Source organism: Gymnogyps californianus, chromosome 7, assembly GCF_018139145.2.
Source record: "Gymnogyps californianus isolate 813 chromosome 7, ASM1813914v2, whole genome shotgun sequence".
NCBI lineage: Eukaryota > Metazoa > Chordata > Aves > Accipitriformes > Cathartidae > Gymnogyps > Gymnogyps californianus.
The window spans coordinates 28,515,244-28,536,456 of NC_059477.1; the positions used below are offsets into that span (position 1 = coordinate 28,515,244).

The window sequence follows — 21,213 nt, forward strand, 5'->3', positions numbered from 1 at the left end:
TCATTACAATTCTGGCATCACAGATCTTTGTTAAAAGACAACAGTCTTTTCATCTTTTGCAACATGAGAGTATATTTATCAAATACTTTGTGACCGTTCAGGCATATGAATGAAAGACTGCAAATGGAGCAGGGTGTGTTTTATTAGCGGAACCACATGTACAGAAATAATTTCTTAAGAATGTTCCAATGCTGTAGAAGAGAGACAGAAATTAGGACCTGGTTAGCAGTCTTAGCTGAACAGGGTATGTCTTATATTTTGTATTACGTGCCCTTATTTTATCAACGTGTAATGTACTGTCTGGCATATCGCATCAGAGAGCTTCCTCAGCTGATGCAGAAGGCTACTATGAGCTTTTTTTAATGCAAATCTCTCCTCCAGTGTCCCCTCTGCTATAAAATTGGGAAACAAATGAGGGCTTGATGAATATCAGATTAAGTTTATTGGCAGTTACATTTATTTTTTCTATCATTTATATAAAACATGAAGTATCAATATATCAACCTTTATGTATGTGACTGTAACCATATTTTTTCAGCCTGTGCACAGTGCTTGTATTCTAGGCTCATAAGCTGTGTGGGAAAAGGCCCTCTGAGTGTTTGAATAACTCTTAGCACAATAGAGCCTAAAGGATGATTTGTGCCTTTGAGCACTACAGTCATGTAAGTATGGAACATCTGAAATATGTTCTGGAATACAGAACTGAAAATTAGATGGGAAATACTTGTTATATTGCATATGTTATGATCAGCCTAATTTGTAAGTACTGAAGTGGTTTGTCTTCAGAGGGACATTAGGAAATTTCTGGCCAAACTCACAATAGCTTTGGCTCAGATTTGCAGTGTTATTCAGACACTTCCCTCCCATAGATTTCCAAAGGCAATGGGGACAGACTGACAAGACTGTAGTGACCGCCACCAATTACTCTTTTTATCAAGGGTCTGCTTTGGAGCAGATAGGTCACGTAGTATCTACCTTCTCAAATGGTGATCAGTCTTAGACATGTGATCAACACCGCGATGATGAGCCTAGGGAAACAGAGTTATTTTTTATCATGAACAGATGCCAAACTGACAGAGTTTTGGCGAATTGAAATCTGTACCTGGACACTGGTTGCAGACTTGGGGGTTGAGAAACCATTGACACTCTTCCCAACTCAACTCGAATCTTAAGATTTAGGTTTTAATGTAAGGGAAATTGTTCTTGAGTGGACGGAACAGGGTATGGGGGGTAAGGTTGGGGTGGCAATGGTGGGTCTGAAGCTAGCAGCTAGGGAGGCAGCTGGGTTAGGTGCAACTGCCCCAAGTACAGGCAGATCTGGAAAGCAGGCAGCAGCAGTACTTTGTGGAGCTTGTTGGAGGCATTTTCAATAGCCTAGTTTAAAAATTGAACTGAACTGCCTGTATATACCTAAGTATATAATTCAGTATGTGGATCTTTTCTTTTGCATATCTTTAGAACACTAAAGACATCTTTGCACGCTGTAAATAATTATTGATATTTCACATAAGACACACTAAACATACTCCAGGACCGAGGTATTATTGATTTAGCCATTACTTTTCACATTTCTTCTTTAACATTAGAAGATTTGCTGCTCACTGCATTTTATAATTATTGCATTCTTGAAATTTAAATACTCCCAGAGTCACACCTGCATTTCAGCTAATAAAACAAGAAAGACTAGTGTATTAGATAGGTTCTTTATTTTTGTTTTTTTAATCTCAGGTTTATGTTTTACATTATCATATCTGGATAGATAACAAAGTGAATCATAATATATAAATACAATCTCACGGGCCATATGTCTATATGGAAGAAGACCCTAGCTTGATCAGCACGTTGTGCTAGGTTATATTTTACAATATTGACCTGAGAAGTCACATAGAAATAAGGTAGCATCAGTTGTGCTAAATGAAATCACCACCTTTCTCCTGCCATACTCCCACACACTTTGAATTTCAGTATTGTCTCTTTACTTTACCAGTGAACACATCCTGTCTGCAGTTGCAGACACCACACCGTTGAGTGTCCAAGGAAGTGTAACTGCAAGCACTTAATATAAACAGCACCTTCAATCACTGAAAAATAATAAGCTTTAAGTAGGGTTTCTGAAGAACATGAAGTGGTTCTTTGCTTTTTTAGGAAATAAACATGTATGTGTTTTCACGTGTGTAAATATAACTATATACAGGTTTCTCCATATACATACAATATATATGTGCTTACTGTGAAGATGGAGAAAGAGTGAACATTAGATTGATAATTTTTCATTCTGATCTACAGATTCACTCTATTATCCTACCTAAACAATTTATCTTCACTCTGACCCCATTTTTATACCTATACATTGGGAATACTAGTATTTACCAGTGTATGGAGTTTATTTGGAGACACATGTAGTCAGTAGAAAATCGCCTGGAAACAACATAACTAGGACAGTATATGGGGCGTGTGGATGTTGATTTGTGCTCCTTGATTGTGCATGGCTATGAACAGTGCTCAGTGTTTTGAACGATACTTTGTGGTCCCACACGGCAAGGATGTAGAGTGAAAAAAACAAATGATGGAGTTGGAGTGCTGTGTGACCTTGGTCTTTTCTTCTCTGTGCTTCAACTTCTCTGCCTTTCAGAAAGAAGTACTGGTATTTTCCCCAAATTTTAAGTGAATTTTGAGATCCTAGAAGAAAGACAGTCTCACCCCCCCCCCCCCCCGGTTAAAAAGTATACCTTGGAGCTAATTATGAGGACATTTAAAGTCAGCTTCCTTTGTGTTCTTTTAGTGAATAAGAACGCCGGTTCAGTTTTGGAGCCATAAATTGTCATAAACCTCATGGTTTTTTACCAGTCCATATTTGTGACTTGATAAAATACTGTACCTAAGAGCAGCACAGGACAACAATGAATCTGTATGGGCTAGAAAGGAGTGTATCTGCCACGTGTAACAGGGAATAGTTGATAGGCAGACAATAGAATTGCTCCTATGCTTTATTTTCTCCCAGTTTGCTCTTTTATTCTTTGTTTTTGTGTTTAATTTTGAGTAATTTGTGGGGCCTCTGATTTCACGCAGGCAGAAAAAAAAGTAATTGGAGTTTTTTTCCCACTAGTCACCAAGATAGGGGTCCAGGTGCTGCAAAGAACCATAAAAATATCAATCTCATTTAACAACAAGCATAATTCTCCCCTTCTCCCCACCTGCATGGTGGTACTCCAGAGGAAGTCAGCTTCTGAAAAATGCTCAGTGCTGGTTTAACTGGGTCACAATATGACCTGTACTGCACAGATGTTACCTGTTACAGGCTTGCACAGCTCCAGGCACTAACTGCCATAGCTGGCTGGGAGGAGGAGGGTAGGAAACGTATATGCAGTAATTAGCTAGCTTATTTGCATGAATAGTGTCTTTTTAAACAAAAAGAAAATTTGGTGCCTTTTCCTTTAACAAAATATTAACAAGGTACTTGCAAGCCAAAAAATCAAGTTCCTTTCAGTTCCTGTACTAGAAAGCTGAACTTTTTTTTCCTAGGTTTCTGGCAGAAACGTTAGAAATGCCTGGAAGAATATGACTACTAATAGAACTTTAACATTAATATGAAATTCATTTATCAAGCAGATCTAATTATTAATCACAAGCAGGGTTAAATGGCATGTCAACACTGAAATCAGGGGAACTGTGACAGTTGTCAGCAGCTGAAAACTTGCCTTGGAAAATACGGGCACAAGATATTTAAGCAAGTTAATTGTTTGGCTTATTTTTTCCCTTCACTGATATAGTGTCTTCTCTGAGTCCATTTATTCAAGCTGGGATCAGCAGATAATTCCTCCTGAGCAGCTAAAGATAACTTTTCCTGTTATACAGCTCACATTAGTGGTATTATTTTAATAACCTAATGATTAATTCATTCCAGTTCTTAATCTGCTCCATATGCAACAGGTTGGTCTACTTTGGCTTTAAGCAACATAATTTGAATTCCAGTCTCCAAATTTTAGTTTCAGTTATCTCTAATCAATATCAGTTTTAATCTTGCCTGTTTCTAAAGAGTATCATAGTCATGTTTGCTATCTAGATTTGATGTCCATGACTAAGAGGTACGTTTTCTATGTTTATAAGTACATAAGTATACTTAGATTTTGTATATAATGGAGTGTAATAAACCTCAAAATCATATGCTGGCCCATTTAATTTGATAATTACCTACATTTCCAAAACTAAGCCAGTCCATTACTCTTTTATTTGTAACATGGGCAGTCTGTGGAAGGGCTATCATAGCTCACCCACATTTTTCAGTTAGACCCTTAACTATGAAAGCATATTTTTCAAAGGATATTATAAGAAATGTACTTGGAAATCTAAACACATCTACATAGAACTACAAGAAAGAATACTTTTTCACCTTCCAGGAAAAACAGGTCATAAGAGCTTTCTCAGTGTCCCCTAACCATCACAAATGTATTTTGCTGTTTTGAGAGCAAGAAGCATGAGATAAGACAAATGTGTAATTACTTCTTGACCCACTCTTCTGGGTTATACATTTTCATGAGGTGCCACGATTCATTATTTGCATTGATATGTACAGAAGGATGGGGCTGCTTAGTTGATATTCATTTATTCAACAGTCTGTAATCTATATTTAATGGAGTACCAGACTGTGGCATAATAAACCGTTTAAAAAGATAGCTGCTGCTTACACAGGGGTTATTGCTTGCATAACCTGTACTTATTTTTCATTACAAAACTAAAAGAGCAAAGCATAATTCACACAAGAAAATGAAGTTAACATTTAATGGCTTGAAAAATGATAGTGTACCATAATGCTGTGCAGTACTCTGAACACTTATACAACAAAACAAGGGAGCAAAAAAATAAATACAAATAAAAAGGCTTTAACAGTGCACTGTGAAATACAGGTACCAAAGCAAAACAATGCATTCCAGTTTGCCACCTGCTTAGCAGGACCGCTCAAAGATTGCTAATTAGTCTGAAACAAGTAGATTTGTGAGTTACTGAGCACACACCAACACCTACCCTTAACAGTGTCACAAATGCTGAAATCTTTTTTGTTGCTTTTCCCTTCCTTAAAATTTCCTCCATGGAAATGGAAGTTTTCACATCATGCATAGAAGTGCTGTGTGGACATCTCTGCATATAATCGTGGAAGCTATTGACAAACATAATGATAGCCTCTACAAAGACATCTTGCTGTAGGTCAGATACCATCTAGGCTTTAACTGAATAGTTTTATTAAGCTCCAAAGTCTCGTTCCCAAGCTGATAGCAGAATGAGAGACATCTGCCCTGGTAGTCAGGATCAGCGAGGAAAACTCCAAGGCAGGTGGGAAGCCCTAAATTTTGGGGTCTTTACAAGTCTGATACCTTTGACTATGTCTACAATAACAGGGTTTTCCAAGTCATCTCTCATAGAAGTACTGGACTTCTCCAGAGCAGCTTAGATTCTAAAAATGAATGCTGTTTTAGTCAGCATCTGTTAGCCCCGCAGAATTTTGAAGTGCGAAATATGAGCTTTGTTCTTGGTGGAAGCTTGACAGGGATGTGTCCTTGCATACGCTGGAGGTTATCGAGTGGCAGCAGCTGCGCCGTGTGGGTTCAGGGTTTTCAGCTATTCCTCCTTCAGGGAGATATGGAGTCCCCAGCATAACCCTCCACTGGGACACCACTGGAGGGACCTAAAAAACAAACCACCAGATTGAAATGTCAGTTGAGAACCAGATCTGTGGCCATGAGTTCACCTACAGTGACTTGAAAGGAAACTTTTCCCTTCCAGGCAGCAGAAAATTGTTTCCTGCAAAGTGTGGTGACCTCTGTTTCAGACAAAAAAGCCACATAGGCTTCTTAGATGAATGTCAAGAGAGAAGAAAAAAAACCAAAAAACAAATCAAAAAAAACCCCAAAACACTCTCAAGGGCTTTAAAAATATAATTTAATTGGTGGCTATAGGATTTCAAGTGCCAATTAGGGGTCATTGTGGGGTTGAAGATATTGGAGGACTTTTTTTAATCCTTATATTTAAGGAGCTTTTTCTGCTTTTAAAGCTGTCACGTTGTATAATTCAGTGAGTAAATGTGTTATATATAGAAAATTAATGATCATCGTGCTTTGTTGGCTTTTTAAGCTTCCATTTTATGTATACGTCTGCTGAAGAACTTTCCTATTTTAGTGTCTTTTCTTGTTCTCTTCTGAGAGTTGCCTAAACACCACAGAAAGCTGACACCTGGGAATCCTTGCAGTTGCCTTGAGGGCAATTAGCTATAAAAGATAGGGCTAAAAGCTAATTGCTCTGGTTTAGTCCTCAAAGTGCAGGTGAAGCTTGCTGAGAAATGAAAGTCAGGCAGGAGAAAGGCCAGTTAAAAATTTTTCTCTCTTCAGATTAACCAGAGCTTTTTAGGACAGAAAACTCCTGCCAGTTTGGCCGTAAATCTCATGTTCTGGTGTCTACTGGGATGAGATCCTGAATTTTTACTTTGTGGTTTAAATGTTTGGGATGTTTTGTGTCTTTCCTTCCCTTGGCAGGGGGGCAGGGAGGGGAATCAACATCAAAAATGGGATGGTACTGGGAAAAAGAAAAGATCTAGACTGTCAATTGTATAATGCTTCTAGAGTCTGTGTGGCTGCAAAGTGTACTGTGATTGAAAGCTGGGTGTATGATGACAACCAGAGGACCTCAGCAAAAGGCATTTGTGATGTTCTTCATCTGGCTTGATAAGTAAAGTCAATACACTGTCTTCCCAGATACTTCTTGCATTAGATACGTAGTAAAAAATGGATGTTTAGGAAAGACTTGAAGCTGATTCTATTTATTTGAGTTTGGGTGTGGGAGGAGTGCAATGGAAAAGTACAAAATAGCTGCTGCATTCTGAACAGTTGACTCACTGGAACTAGGAAGGGAAATTGCTTTCCCATCTCAAAATCTTTGAGTCCTCAAATAATTTTCCTGTCATGACTTAAGATTTTTAAAATGTTCAGTTTGAAACAAACACACAAAATGCTTGTTCCAACATCTCTAAAACATCCTGTTTCTACCCTTTTTTTGGCTCTACTATTTGAAAACAAAGTTGAGACAAAAAGTTTTCCCCTCTTCATTTTGAAATGTGAAGAAATGTTGTATGAATAATGAGCGGGGGAAGGAAATCACAAATTATGGATTCAGAAAACTGCCTGAATAACCCATTTCTACAAATAGCAGTGAAAATGCAACACATGTCTTCAAAAAGCTCCCAACTGGCTCCAGTTCCATGAAGCATTTTAGACCTAGATTTACTGACAATGTTGAACAAACTGTAGTTTGCTCCCTCATACTTCAAAAATACATCTTGGTGTAACGTATATGTCCCAGAAATGGCAGGGTGCCTATGTTTGCCATCTTCCTCTCCATCCATGGGATACTTGTGTTTTGTTTCCTGGTATTTATCCAGCTGCAGAAGGCCAGCCAAGAAGAGCCCATTCCGTGTACGATTTTGTGTCACTTAGTTTCTTACTTTCTAGCTGAGAGGAGTTACTGCACCGCTCTTGCTATCATGTCCTTTGAGGGTGATGTGAAATTGTGCTTAGCAGTTTGGAGGGGAGTGGAAAATTAGGAAGGGAAAAGGCCAGGCATGCTCTCATGACCTAACCAGATCTGTTAAGTTTCCTTTGCTAAGACTGAGGCAATCTAGATGTCAGAGACCCTGTAACTTTTACATTTGCTCTATTTCTATCCCTGCTGTAATGAAGGATAAGACGGAGTTTAGCGGTAAGGTTACCTAAGAATGGTTAATCATTTTGAAGGTTTGAATCCAGGCACAGCAAATTGGCTTGATGAGTGTCTGCAAGCCACCTCTTACTGAAAAAGGGAGAGAGGTCAGATCTTGATATGCCTTAGAGAAGGATGCTCTGAGACAGGTAGATATATGTCTTGCTAGAAAAAGAAGAAACTTGGTGGATTTGTGATAAGTGGTGTGGAAGGATATAGAATACATTTTGTATGTTCATATGCAAATGTGCATGAGTATAATTGAGGGAAGGTTGTCACACAGCATGAATGGAAATCCAGAAATAGTTTGCCCAGATTTCAGAGCTCATCGTTGAGACTGGTAAATTGCTGGTGCCAACATTACCAAAACAGTCAAGTGGAATTCAGTGCTGAGATACCATTTTATCTTCAGCTTAATGCCAAAAACCCCCCTCTTTCTACTCATTAACATCTCCATAGTTCCAAGCAAATCAACATTACTTTGATAAACACAGGCAAGAAAACTCTCAACTGAAATATGCTTTAGGCTAGTAGTTAGAGCATGCATGCAGGGTGCATGGGTTCAAAGTCGCAGAGGTGAAGGACGAGTTAGTCTGGGACTCCCCTGCTCTGCGCAGCAGCACTAGCCACCAAGCTAACGGTTGGAGAGGCACCACCACTCTCTCCTCTCTCTTCCACACCAGACCAGAGTAGCTAATTGTAATCTGACAACTGAGACTGCGATGGTTCCTAAAGATCAGTTAGGTGAGTGAGAAGAGAAGACGGCAGTTTATGTTTTAGACACAGGGTTAACTTTGTGGCTCCTCATGTTAAATACTCGGGCAATTCCTGGCAATGCTAAAAATGGGCACAAAAAGCATCAGAGGCATTTGACATGCATGAAGATAAGTGCCTCAAGGGTCACAAGTGGCAGAGGTTTGATAGATCTCCCTTTCAAATTGGGTTGTTTTGCCGGTGTTTCATGTATCTGAGTCTATTGTTTTTGTAAGTCCACTTTTCTAAGATGAAGCTGAATAAGGCTGGCAAAATCCGCTCCCTGTGTTCAGCACTGGGGAAGACCAATTGTCTGTAGAGGCAGACAGCTGCAGCAGGGATAGGACCCAGGCTTCCTGGCTTGCCAGGCTGATCCTGAAACCTTTATTGACTATGTCTATCTGCTGCTCCAGTGACAGGTGGGGGCTGAAAATGAACTGAAGAAACAAGTAGCAGGGCAAAAGCATCAGGGTGTGAAAAGGAAACACTTGCTATTTTGAAAATGCCATTTCACTAAATAATTGAGTTCCCCCTCCACATGCATGCTTTTTCCATATGCTCAAAGTTTAAGCTAAGTGTTTCCTTCTTTTTATTACTTCTCTGTTATCAGTACAAACATGTAATCCTGGGCTTACTGCTAAGTGCGTATCTGTCTTCAGGTTTTATGCTCTGTAATTCCCAAGGAAATCAGTTCCAGATATCTTGCATTGAAAAATTATGCTCACTCAGCAGGCTAAAGGAGTTTTAAAGCTGTAGGCAATGACGGTAATCCTTTGCTTAGTTACACTGGTGTAAAGCCTAAGTAATTTTATTGTAGGAAAGGAAAAAATCAGGGCTACTATTCTCAGGAGGATGTTCACTAATTATTTCTAGATAAGGTGGTGGGAATACTTAGTGCTAGATATTGGAATCAGCACTCAATGTAATTTGTGTCCACATAATAATACCAACATCTACCTCTGTTCAACTTCTATTATCACTTTTTTTTTTTTTAATTGAGAAGGGAAAAAAAAGCCTACTAAAAATACATGAAGTGAACTGTACATGTGTCTTTTTGGACACCGCAGATTTGTATCAGCCAATGACTTTTATAATATGAATGCATCTGTGCGGCAGACAGCACTGGTAATTGGATCACTGTGTAGTTAATGCAGCAGAGTGGATGTGTGTTTCGTTTGAACTGAAATCAGCCGTGGCACTCAGCTGCTCAGGTAGAGACTGTGCAGAACAGACTGACCCACTCGCTGCTCTTCAAGGGAAACAGGGGAGGAAACACAGTTTGGGCTGATGGAGAGGTGTGGGGTTTCCCATGTCGCTCTGAAGGTATGTTTTAGATCAGGGAAGAATTATTCCTATAACTGTTTAAAAGTCTAATTTCTGCTCTAAATGAAACCGCTGTGTTTCCAGGCTGCTTTCCTTCCCACAAGGAGCCCAGTGGACCCCAGGATATTTTGCCCTTTCTTGGAGCAAAACATTCTGTGATAATTAGGGCCTGGAGGTCTCAGGAATATGTTTCCCGTGACATCCACAGAAGGATATGGAGATTAATGTTGCCCTAAGTATACACATTTTATTCTGAGTATTCTTCTGAAATTATTAGGATTTTTAAAAATTTTTATTTTACTTTGAGGAAATTCTTCAAAACCTGTTCTCTTTTCCTGGAAACTTCTGATTTCAACAGCGCCTCGCATACTAACACTTCTTTATTTCTTTGAGAATTATTTTGCCTGACCAGTTGTCTGCTGTAGGAACTTGCCCTGGCAGGGTGCCTATATTTTGCTTTTTCCTGTTTAAGCCAGGTTTCAGTACAGATTTGGGCTTTGACAACCCGACCCCCTGATATACTGTTTCAGCTGACATTAGTATACACTTTTGAAGATAGCTGGGTGCTGACCCTAAGGAACACTCTGATATTATAGCACATTAGGATCCAGTTTTGTTGTTATACTAGTAGTGACCTCACAGTATTTCGCCTGTAATTTCTTTTACTGAATCCCTGATATCTTCAAGTGTAAGCAATATGTAATTTTATCAGGCCTTCACATGATGCTCCCACTCAGCCATCAGGAATCATCCGGAGATCTTCCTTTTCATTTCCTGCAATCACCATGAGATGGTAATTATCAGTTTCTGGACTTGCTTCACCCCATTTGAACCAAAAAGACTCAAAGCTTATTGATCCTCGGAGACACTGAGCTTTCCAGCTTCGCTGTTCACAGCATGCAAGTGTGAAACTTTACAAGTGACTTTTAAAGGCAGCCAAGGAATGTGAGAGACAGATTGTTAGGAAAAAAAACCCCAACAACCCAACATTATTTAATTTGATGGTGCAGAGCTTTATGCCAAAGTAAGGCATGTGTTTGCTGTTAGCAATCAAAGTGGGTTAGCGAATGAAAAGTGACATTTTGTTTATGGGATTTTACAAGCAGAGGATCCCTAGGGAAATTAATTTGGCCCTCTGGAACGCTGCCCTCCTCCATGTCACTTTCCCTGCAGCCCCAGCATTTTTTTACCACAAAGCTCGATATTAGTTTTTGGGTAGATGGAACCCAGAGGGAGGGATGTGGGTGCAGAAGGTAGCTCCAAATTATATTGCAAACCCATGGCAGATCTCCAGCATTTTCATAGTGCTCCCTAATAAATCATCAGGTCACAGGTAATGGCCCAGATCCTGGACTGCAACTAATGAGCTACCAGCCAGAGAACTGGGTTTTATTTTGTCCTTTCAATAAAATCCCAGAGCACAAACCCAAGCTTTTTAAAATAGTGCTCCCCATACGTAGCCTGGAGGCAGTCTAAATAATTTAGATTCTTCTTCATCTCTGTTATTCTGTGGAAAAAAAAGAAGCCTGAAAATTCTCAACTTATTTCTTAATAACAGATTGCTCCAATTTGTGTCTCCATTCTCTCTGGCTATATTCTCACTCCATTTTCAGCTGGACATGCAATTCTTATTTTTCATGAACTGAGTGTTTTATAGTTTTTTTCATTGTGTGTTGTTAAACAGTTGCTCCACTCTACCATGTAGGTGGCTAAATGATAGTCATTCAGAAGAAGTGTATCACTTCTCATTGAATTTTTTTTTTTTTTTTGTGGAAATCAGTAGTGCCTTATATTTATAGCTTGCAAATTTTACCACCTAATTTTCAATGTAGTTTTATGTCTAAAAACATGAGAGGGTACTGTAGTTATACCACATTATCACCATGAATAGTTTAAAAAAAAATCAATAAATGACATCTTGGTTGATTATATCCTGGGGATTCAAGAAATGGAAAGTGATATGCACTCGTAAAATTGCTGTGTTTTCAGCCATGTTCTTGCAATGCCAAGGCCTTGAGCAATGGAACTGATCTTCACAATGTCAGCTATCCCAATCTACAGGATTGATAACGCAGGATGAAACTGTATTTTCCAATGTTTAGTTTACTCCTCTTTGAAATGAGTCTCAGATTTGTCTAGGCTAGAAGGGACTGAGAAGTATATGCCTGGGCTCTTACATCACAGGACATTAATTCCACCCTGTTCTGCTTGTAACACACAATTTCAGAGCATAAAGTAAGATTTGGTTAAGGAAAGACATCGAATCATGGCTTTGAAGAGGTGATGAAGGCTCTACACTTTTCCTCAAGAGTTTCCTAGTTAATCTCTTTGTCAAGCATGCATATAGCAAATTTCTCACTATTACTTATCTGATTTCAGTTTCCAGGTTCTGGTCATGCCTTTCACCAAAAGATTAAAGTGTTCTTTTTGCACCATACTTCCTCTCTGTGAAGATATTTCAACCAAGTCACCTCTCACTCTTCTTTTCTGATAAATTAGGCAGATTGAGCTCTCCGAATCCCACAATCATACCTTTTTTCCCAGCCTCAGAAGAAATTTCTAGAGTCATCTTCTACCTTTCTAGTATTGTGCTACTCTTCTTAACTTGATTTTTTCTTGTTCTTCAGCATCTCCCTCAAAAAAAAAAAAAAAAAGTGGTAGAGGTATTGTGCCAATGCCTGGTATCTGGAAATCTAAAAAGCCATAAAGGGTTAGAGCTTAAAATAAATGTAAAAATTTCTTCAGTGACCAAACTTTTCCAACCACAGCCAGTTAGGAGGGAAAATTCATCTCATTCTCCCTTGGAATTCATGAAGGAAGATGATGGTAAATGAATTTCTTGAAGCAACAAAATCACTCATCTTAGAAGGAGAAGACTAATTTTTTCCCCATTCTAATTAAAATTGTGTCATGTGTTTATATAAAAGAGAACAATTTTAATGGGAAAAGAGAAGTCCATTCCAGAACAGCCTATAACCTGCTGTTTCTCAGCAGCCTCATGTTTATGTCTGCCTGTCTCTAGTGAGTACCCTAGTCTCAAAGGGACTGGGTAAAATATATTTTTTTAATGTCTGTTAATGACTGCTCATGACTATGATGCTGCCATCCCAATAATGTTATCACCTGTCTGTTCCTCTCTTTCTGGGGGACAATCTGCCCTTCTCAAGGTTATAATCCTCCATGAGCTCCCCTGGTACCCAGTCCACTGGTGTTTCCTTCCCAATCCAGAGAAGACGACAGGTGGAAAGAGCAGTATAGAGGAGGACAAGACTGGTAGATCAGTAGCTCTAGTACAACATGGACTGATTGCCAAAGGGCATGTTAGGGAAGCACTGTGTACAGCTTCAAGAGTTTGTAGGAGTCTGATATGTTTGTAAGAATATATAACCAAAGATAAAAAGAAATGAGAAGAAAAAATAAAAGTAAGTAAAGTTGTGGCTGGGAAGGATGGTATCCTGTCTCTCATTAACATGTCCTTCACATAAGTCTGTGCCCTGATTAGGAATTAGAAAATGGAATCCTGGGAGGAAAATAAAGGTGAATAAGGAAGTATGGAAGAAAAGAAAGGGTCCAACAAATCAAAAAGATCTTCAAACACTCTGGCAAATTTCCTAGAAGATGTCTGTTACACCCTGATGAAATAACAGTAGCATAGGGTAGAATATCAGAATTTGGTTTCTGCTAAGAGAAGGTGAATTTTTACTGAAAAGTTTATTTTTCTAAATCTGCCTTTAGCAACACAAAACTTTGGTACAGCCAAGAGCATTACGGTTTTTTTATACATATATATACAATTTTGATATAGCTTTGACAACATTTAAAGACACTTTAGTCTTTTTCTCCCTCCTCTTTCCAGCTCTTTCCCACCTGTTTAGTTTAGCAGTTGTTTCACTTCCAGCAACTATGTATTATGCATGCACACTTCAGTAAAGCTAACAAGAGTTCTGCAGCACACTAGCTTTGTACATAAGTACTCCTCTTGAAAGCATAAAATCAAATTGCAATTGTTTAATAACAACTGCTTTTGTCATAACAAAAGAGATTACACTCTCTTGAAACATTTTTTATAGGGACATAAACCCTGTAGACACTGCTGGTTTTTTATTAATCTGATGATTCCTTAGATATACACATAAAAATATTTAAAGAAATTATTTGTTTTGCCTGGAAATTGTCCTTTCTTGTGTGTTCAATGAAATACTGCTGAGTATAAGTTCCCAGTTTGGTTAATGTTACACTTACTTGATGTATACTACCGGGACTGCTTATATAAGTAGGCATATTTCTTAACAACCTACAAACCAAAGTCTTAAAATACTAGTGCTTTGCTAACATTTTTAATGCAATGAAAATGTCTTGGTTTTAGGGAGGATGTTTTTCAGAACTTGTAGCAGGAATTAGACTGTTTGGATTTTGTTTGTAACTCCTGATTCTCTAACTTTTGTATTCTAATTGCACTGGAAATGCAATTGTTCCCTTAAATTAAGAATTTCTGGAGATGTGTGACTGCTAATGTGAAATAGGTTTGATATGAAAATAATAAAAATAAAATCTCAATTATGATGAGCATTTATGCACCAATAAAGCATTTACAGGAAAGTGCCAGTGTCAGTGACTGGTAGCTCAGAATTTCATTGATGGATGGAAAAGAGGATACACATTCTGTCTGTCTCCAAGATATGTGAAATATCTGCCTTCCAGAAGGCATTTCTGACTTACAGGACAATTCCTAGTTTTGGGGGGAAAACAAAACAAACACTCCAACAATCTCTCCCACTTCCTGCTGGGGTCACTGTTTGAGCTTTAAAGGTGGAAGGGGAGAGGAGCACATCTGGACAGGCAATAACAATAGTAAGTCAGAAAACTCTGACCACATTGTTGCATGAAATAGAAGCTGTTGTGGTTTAACCCCAGTCAGCAGCCAAGCACCATGCAGCTGCTCCCTCACTCCCCTCCGCTCCCAGTGGGATGGGGAGGAGAATTGGGAAAGAACGTAAAATTCATGGGTTGAGATAAGAACAGTTTAATAACTAAAGTAAAATATAATACTAACAATAATAATAATGAAATATAATAATAATAGTAATGAAAAGGAATATAACAAAAAAAAGAAGAGGGAAAAAAAAGGAAAAAAAACCAGTGATGCACAATGCAATTGCTCACCACCCACTGACGGATGCCTGAGCAGCGATCTGCCCCTCCTGGCCAGCTCCCCCCTGTTTTTATACTGGGCTTGACATTCTATGGTATGGAATATCCCTTTGGCTAGTTCAGGTCAGCTGTCCTGGCCATGCTCCCTCCCAGCTTCTTGCACACCTGCTTGCTGGCAGAGCATGGGAAACTGAAAAGTCCTTAACTTAGGATAAGCACTACTTAGCAACAACTAAAACATCAGCGTGTTATCAACAGTATTCTCACACTAAATCCAAAACACAGCACTGTACCAGCTACTAAGAAGAAAATTAACTCTATCCCAGCCAAAACCAGGACAGAAACCAACCAGTGAGATGTGAGAAGACTACTTAGAGTGCAAATATAATTCTGTATCTGTTAGCAGCTACTTAGTCTAGCAGTACAGACAAGGCATAAAGACATTTACAAAATCTTATAGTGTAATTCTTCACTTCTACAGACTTTTTTTGCCTTTTTAAAACCTGAGTAACTTAGTAAAAATAAAATAATTCACTTAATATCTCCAAGTTGCAGAATCTGCACTTTAAGTTGATTTTTTCTTCATTTTCTTAACTAAAAAAGTTTTTCGTATGGAAATGTTTGCCCATTTCTTACAGTATCAGCAAAGCAAGGGGAAAAGCCCAGAATACTACTTTGACAGGGTGTCTGTTTCTTCATACTTACATTTGAAACAGCTCTGATCTACGAATAGGCTTTGACTTTGTGAGGAACGAAGATGGAACCTGGGGTAACACACGCTCTATTTCTGTGCCGGCTGATGACAGGATAGCTTGGTAAATGACAGAACTGGAGCCGGGAGGGTATCAAACACACGGCAGCAGCTGTCACAAGCTCCTTGCTGTGAATGCATGCAAGGGACTTCAAAAGCTGGAGTTCTCCAGGGATTCCTTGAACTCATCTTTGTTTTTCTTTTTGTTGTTGTTGTTGCTTTTTCCCCAATCATGGCTCTCTGCCTGGCTTTTCTGTATTGCTACATCTTCTTCTCATCCCTTCTGAGTCAAACTGGGAAGCTGTGAATATCTCCTGATCTTGTGTCTAGAGGGGATATGAATTTTTAATCATTATTATCATCCATTATCATCATTATTTTATTGTATTTATGTAGTGCTGCTGGTGTGGCTGATGTTTTTATGAAGCAATGGAAAGGAAGGTCCTAACCTAAAGAATTTTACAGTCTGTTTGCGAGACGAGCAACGTTGCAGTCACAGCACAATCTGGGAGCTGAGGGGGAGCACTAGGATAATGAAGCTAGAGGAAAAGGAGGTGTCATTTAGGGCATATTTTCCTCTTAACTTGTCTGTTTATTGACTTGCCTTACCTTGCAACCAAAAATGTCTGTTGTTTGTCTGGTCAGGCATGAAATTGGCAGCAGAAATGTAGAAAGACAAACAAACGCAAAAGCCAAAAAAACCCCAGACAGGCTTCATGCACTTAAATTCAACTCAGGCTGACACAGTCAGGTCCATCAGCCTTTTGTTGGAGCTATTCTCCTCTGGATTTGTAAACTTAGGAAAGCAGAAATTACCAGCCAGGTTTAGACATGAGTCCATCTCAGCCAGTATCACGTCTTAGACCACTTGGTTTAGAGGTGAGAATCTCTCTAGTTGACAGATTCGGCGTTATCTGTCCCAAGAACAGGTCTTGTCTCTAATAGCTTCAGACACACAAGTCACTGCAAACTTTTGAGTTGCATCACATGTATTTTTCCTTGGTATCCAGCTGTACCTTCCCTCTTGTGATGCAAGTGCATATAGTTGGCTTAGGTCTCTAGGAAAGGGTATTAAACCAGTCAGGCTATCATTTGCCTCAGCTGATAGCCTGAGGCTAGTGTCAGCAGACATATGTTGCTGACACACGTAGGCCAGTTAACAATAGGGTAACAAAATTTGTATGGCAAAATGAAGGAGTCATTGGAATAAATGCAGGGATTGCTGTAAAATAACTGGAATGGAGACAACCAATATATTTGCACACCACCTTACCAGGGGACCTCCTGGTTTTGACAAAGGGACAACCTGATCTAGACAGGGACTAGTGCTGCCATAATAGGCATAAGAGCAGAAACATAACGCAAGCCAAGAGCAAGATAGAGTGTGACCTTTCTTCATTTGTTGGTCAGCAAATTGAGAGGTGATTTTTTGGATCCTGTCTGAAGACCACTTGCAAATTTCAGGTGAGGAAGAAGTTGATGGCTTTGACTGCTTAATGGAGCTGGGTGCAATGAACAGATTAAATGCGCTTCCATCTGCTTCTGGGTGTGATTCAGCATAATTTAGGGCTTAGTTTATCCTGGCGATGTATGAAAGCACTTCTCTCCTTTCGTCTTGTTTCAACACTTGCTGCTGCTGTTGATCTTGAAATTGGAAGACCAGAGACGAGGAGTCAGAGCTGTCTGCTGGGGCAGACAGGCAGAGCTCCACTGGAGCACAGGGTGCAGCACTTGTTCCTTGGCATGTCCTAGGGAAAATAACTTGATCCAAGCTACTGGATTTCAGCTGAGGAGAGATCTTTTGCTGCTTTAGATAAAACTTCTATCGTAAGATGATGGCACCTCTCCCTTATGCTCACGGGAACAGCTCCTTACATTGCTAGCTGCTTGCATCCATTTTAGTGCATAATCACTTTCCTAAAGGAAGGGCCAGGACTGCAGGTGGCTGGTGAGACCCACTGCCAGCTCTCTATGGGCCTATTTGCTAGAGCCGTTTCATTACGGGAAGAGGGTAAATTATATCACAAAATGGTAAAAACTCTTAAGGTGTTACTTTGGGCAGCAAAATTTGTTAAGAGCATGATCTGCTAGCTCATTCCCCCTTCCCCACCACACACATGCACACTAAGATCCATGGAGATTTGCAAAGGTTTTGATTTGTTAGAATTTGTGATGGGACTTAGACATTCTTCCAAATAACAAATTATTTGACCCACACTTCAGGGTTGGAACAGGTTAAAATTATAAAATACTGAGCCTCTTCAGAAGTGATTATTTTGACGATTCTTTTTTCTTTACGCGGACGGTAAAGCCCATATATGGCAAGGCAAAACAGCTTCCAGAGCATTCATGTAAAAATTATTCTGATTTTTTCCACAAAAGCTTTGAAAAATGTTCCTTTTTAAAAGAAAGCTAGGAGAAAAAGGTTTATCTCTGGGTTTAAAAAAAAAGTTTGTGTATTTGCTGAGTTATCAAGATGCCCTCTATGTTTGTGTTCTCATTCTTTAAATTATATTTCTCCTGACAAACTCATTTTCAGTCACAGTAATGAGCAGATAAACAAGGGGTAGCAGTGGATAGCTGCAGAGTGAATAGAATAATTCAGAGGGGGAACTTTTTTCCCTGAAGAGCATGTCAGCTCTTAAAAATTTATGCGTCTAGCCTTGAGATATGCAAGCCATATGCATAAATAAATAAGCTTTTGAATGCACGCCATAGGTTTTGGCAGTGCTGGAGATATCGGGGGGGGAAAAACAGAAAAAAAATTCAATTGTTCCTGACTATTGAAGATGTACAATTATTGGGTGTTGTAATTAGATAATGAAGCTGTCCCTAATAAATCTCTCTTATGGCTTTTGGAACTTTGTGTAGCCATGAGCATGAGGTTTTTACTGAATGCAAATCTGGGTACCATGATCTTTTGCTGAGCATATTATCAGCTTATGAAATTTTGAAGTTTTGAGGGAGGAACATGTCCATCCCCTAATTTCACCATCAGAGGCAGAAGAGACACAAGCTAATGATAAGACATTTAATAGATACATTGCCTTTCCACCAAACTAGGTAAAAAAACCCCCACATCTTCATACAGTGGTGCTCATCCACCAGTCAACAGCTGATAGCCTCATGCTTTAACTGGAAAAGCTCAGAAGTCTCTTAGCCACCTCACTCACTCTAAGAAACTATCTTGGTGCTTTGGTTTACAGGTGTGTTTATGTGCTTTGTTGAACAGGAATCTTAAAGTATTCTGCAATAGTTCTGGGACAAGATGGAAAGAATGTCTTTGTGGGTTTTTGTATGGGGAAATCCTAGTGTACTTTCCAAAGTCAGTGTCATTTCTGTTCTGCAGATGAGTGTGTATGGAGTGCTGGTAGCTGAGCTGGTGTGGTGGTGGTGGGCTTCTTGCAATTATATAAGACGTTACCCTGCTCTTGGTACCATTAGTAGGTTTTTGCGTGGTGACAAGTCCTGCAGGGTTTACTGGCTGCCTGTCAAGTGAGGCACTGACTGAGGAAAGCAGTGACCTCTCCAGCTCTGTTTCCCCTCCTTGGTGTCCAGACCTTATGGAATAATACTCTTAAGGCTACTTTTAGTTTATAACTGCAGGATGTCATAGGTTGACAGGCAGCTGTGGTGGGAACCCAGAGAATACTTGTTAATGGCAGTGATCATCAGGGTCTCTTGAAGGTGTGTTTTGGAGAAATCCACACAAGGAGCTATCTGTCTTTCTGAAATACTACTTTATTAACTGGAATACAATATTATCTATTAAAAATAGAAAGAACAGAAGGGAATCTGACAGGAAAAAAAACACCCAGGTCTTCAGAGCTGGCCTAATCCTTATCTGGGTACTACTAGTCCAGTCACATACTTAAAAACAGCTCATGGTAAAACTAGAAATAAGTTTGGCAGTGGCTTTTTTTGCCTTGAAAATGTTATCTGTAGGAACAAGGTCTTTTACTGAATTTTTCAGTCATTGATGTGACATGTAACAGTATGTTAATTTCATAGTTCCTTTAATATTGGGATGCTTTCAAGAGTTGAATGAAAAATGCTTCTTTTCCTGGGAGAATAATGTACTTTTCAATTTTGTGTTCCATTTTTTAAGTTTTCACTCCAATCTTTGTAAATTTAAAGTACTTTGCTTCTTAGTAATGAAGGAGACAAGTTTTTCATTTAGAATTCTGTTGTAAGTGGCAAGGGTTTTTAAGGTAAAATGATTTTTTAAATTCAGAATTCCATTTAGTGAAATAAAATTAACTTCTAAACCCATCATTTCTAATCACTACTTCTTACAAAATATTTCATTCATGGTTTACAGAATGTACAGCCAGCAAGTCAGATGCTGGAACTTAGAACACCTGCAGGCTTTTTCCCCCTTTCTGTATGTTGCCTACACTTTGCCAGTATGCAACTTCATCCCTCTGCCAATAACTTGAGTTTTGCTGGTCTGTATCTCAGTTTGAATGTATCCCTTCCTTCTCTACCTCTGAAATGCATGAAAAATACCATTTGTTTTATGTTAGGTTGCCCAGTAGACTGCTTGAAGTCAGTGTTTGTACGTAGACCTGAATATAGACATCAGGCTGTCCTCTGTCATGGGCAAAATTTGGGGGTCTAATATTTTGTTTTCTAAAACTTTCTTTTTAATGCATATTTTAGAACAATAACTGATTAATTCATGCCATCTTTGGCAAAAATATTTTGATCTGAAAAACAAACCTGATATTTAGCAGTTGAAAAGTTTCTTTTGAATGTTTTCCAAATACAACATTCCATTTTACTTTGCTTTGAAATCCTAAAATTAATTTGATGACTGTATTTTTTTTTAATGAAGGCAATTATTGCTTTTTGGTGTTTTTTTGGTTTGTTTGGTTTTTTTTAGAGCTCTAGAAACAAAATCAGACTTTTTTTATTAGACTAAAATTCTAATTCCCTCTCTTACTCCCCTCTCATCCCTTCCTCATCTGTTGGTTTTTTTTTTCTTTTTTAGCAAGAGAAAACACTTTTTTAGTCATCCAGCTGTGGTAGGTAAGTGATGCTATGTGATGGCTGTTTGATAACAGATTATTCACATATGTTTTGTGTCAAAACAGCCAATTTTCTTTATTAGCCTGAATTCTATCACCTGTTATGTTTTACCTTTTGACGTGGAACTCTTCAGAATCATGTGCTTACATGTTTGATGTTGCAATATAGCCCTGAGCTGGCTGAGGCTCCCAAGCCATGACTCTAATAGAAGCCTTAAACTGGCTTAATAATTTCCTGATTTATTATGAGATTATTCATTCCTTCTCATGGCAATATTATAGTATTATGTAATACATTTACCCTTGGAAAAGTAGCATCTCTTGGGTCTCTTCTTTCTGTGGTGGTCCTAATTTGATAGTTTTGGGGGTTTTGAGTCTCACTGAAATCTCTTCTGACTTAGACCTGAGAGTTTACAGAATTGCTCCCTCGTGTTTTCATTCCTCTCCTCCCTCTTCCACACA

The 21,213-nt window shown here is 38.9% G+C and overlaps 1 long non-coding RNA gene across 3 annotated transcripts in view; it reads left to right on the forward strand.

The window, feature by feature from the left end:
* The window catches only part of LOC127018281 (uncharacterized), a 130,550-nt gene that overhangs the window by 57,545 nt on the left and 51,792 nt on the right, over window positions 1-21,213 (forward strand). For 2 of the 3 annotated variants that reach the window (XR_007766734.1, XR_007766735.1), the window contains exon 3: window positions 20,715-20,752. The exons of the other annotated variant lie outside the window; for it this stretch is intronic. This is a non-coding gene — a long non-coding RNA (uncharacterized LOC127018281). The remainder of the gene's footprint in view (window positions 1-20,714; window positions 20,753-21,213) is intronic. 3 annotated transcript variants of the gene reach the window in all.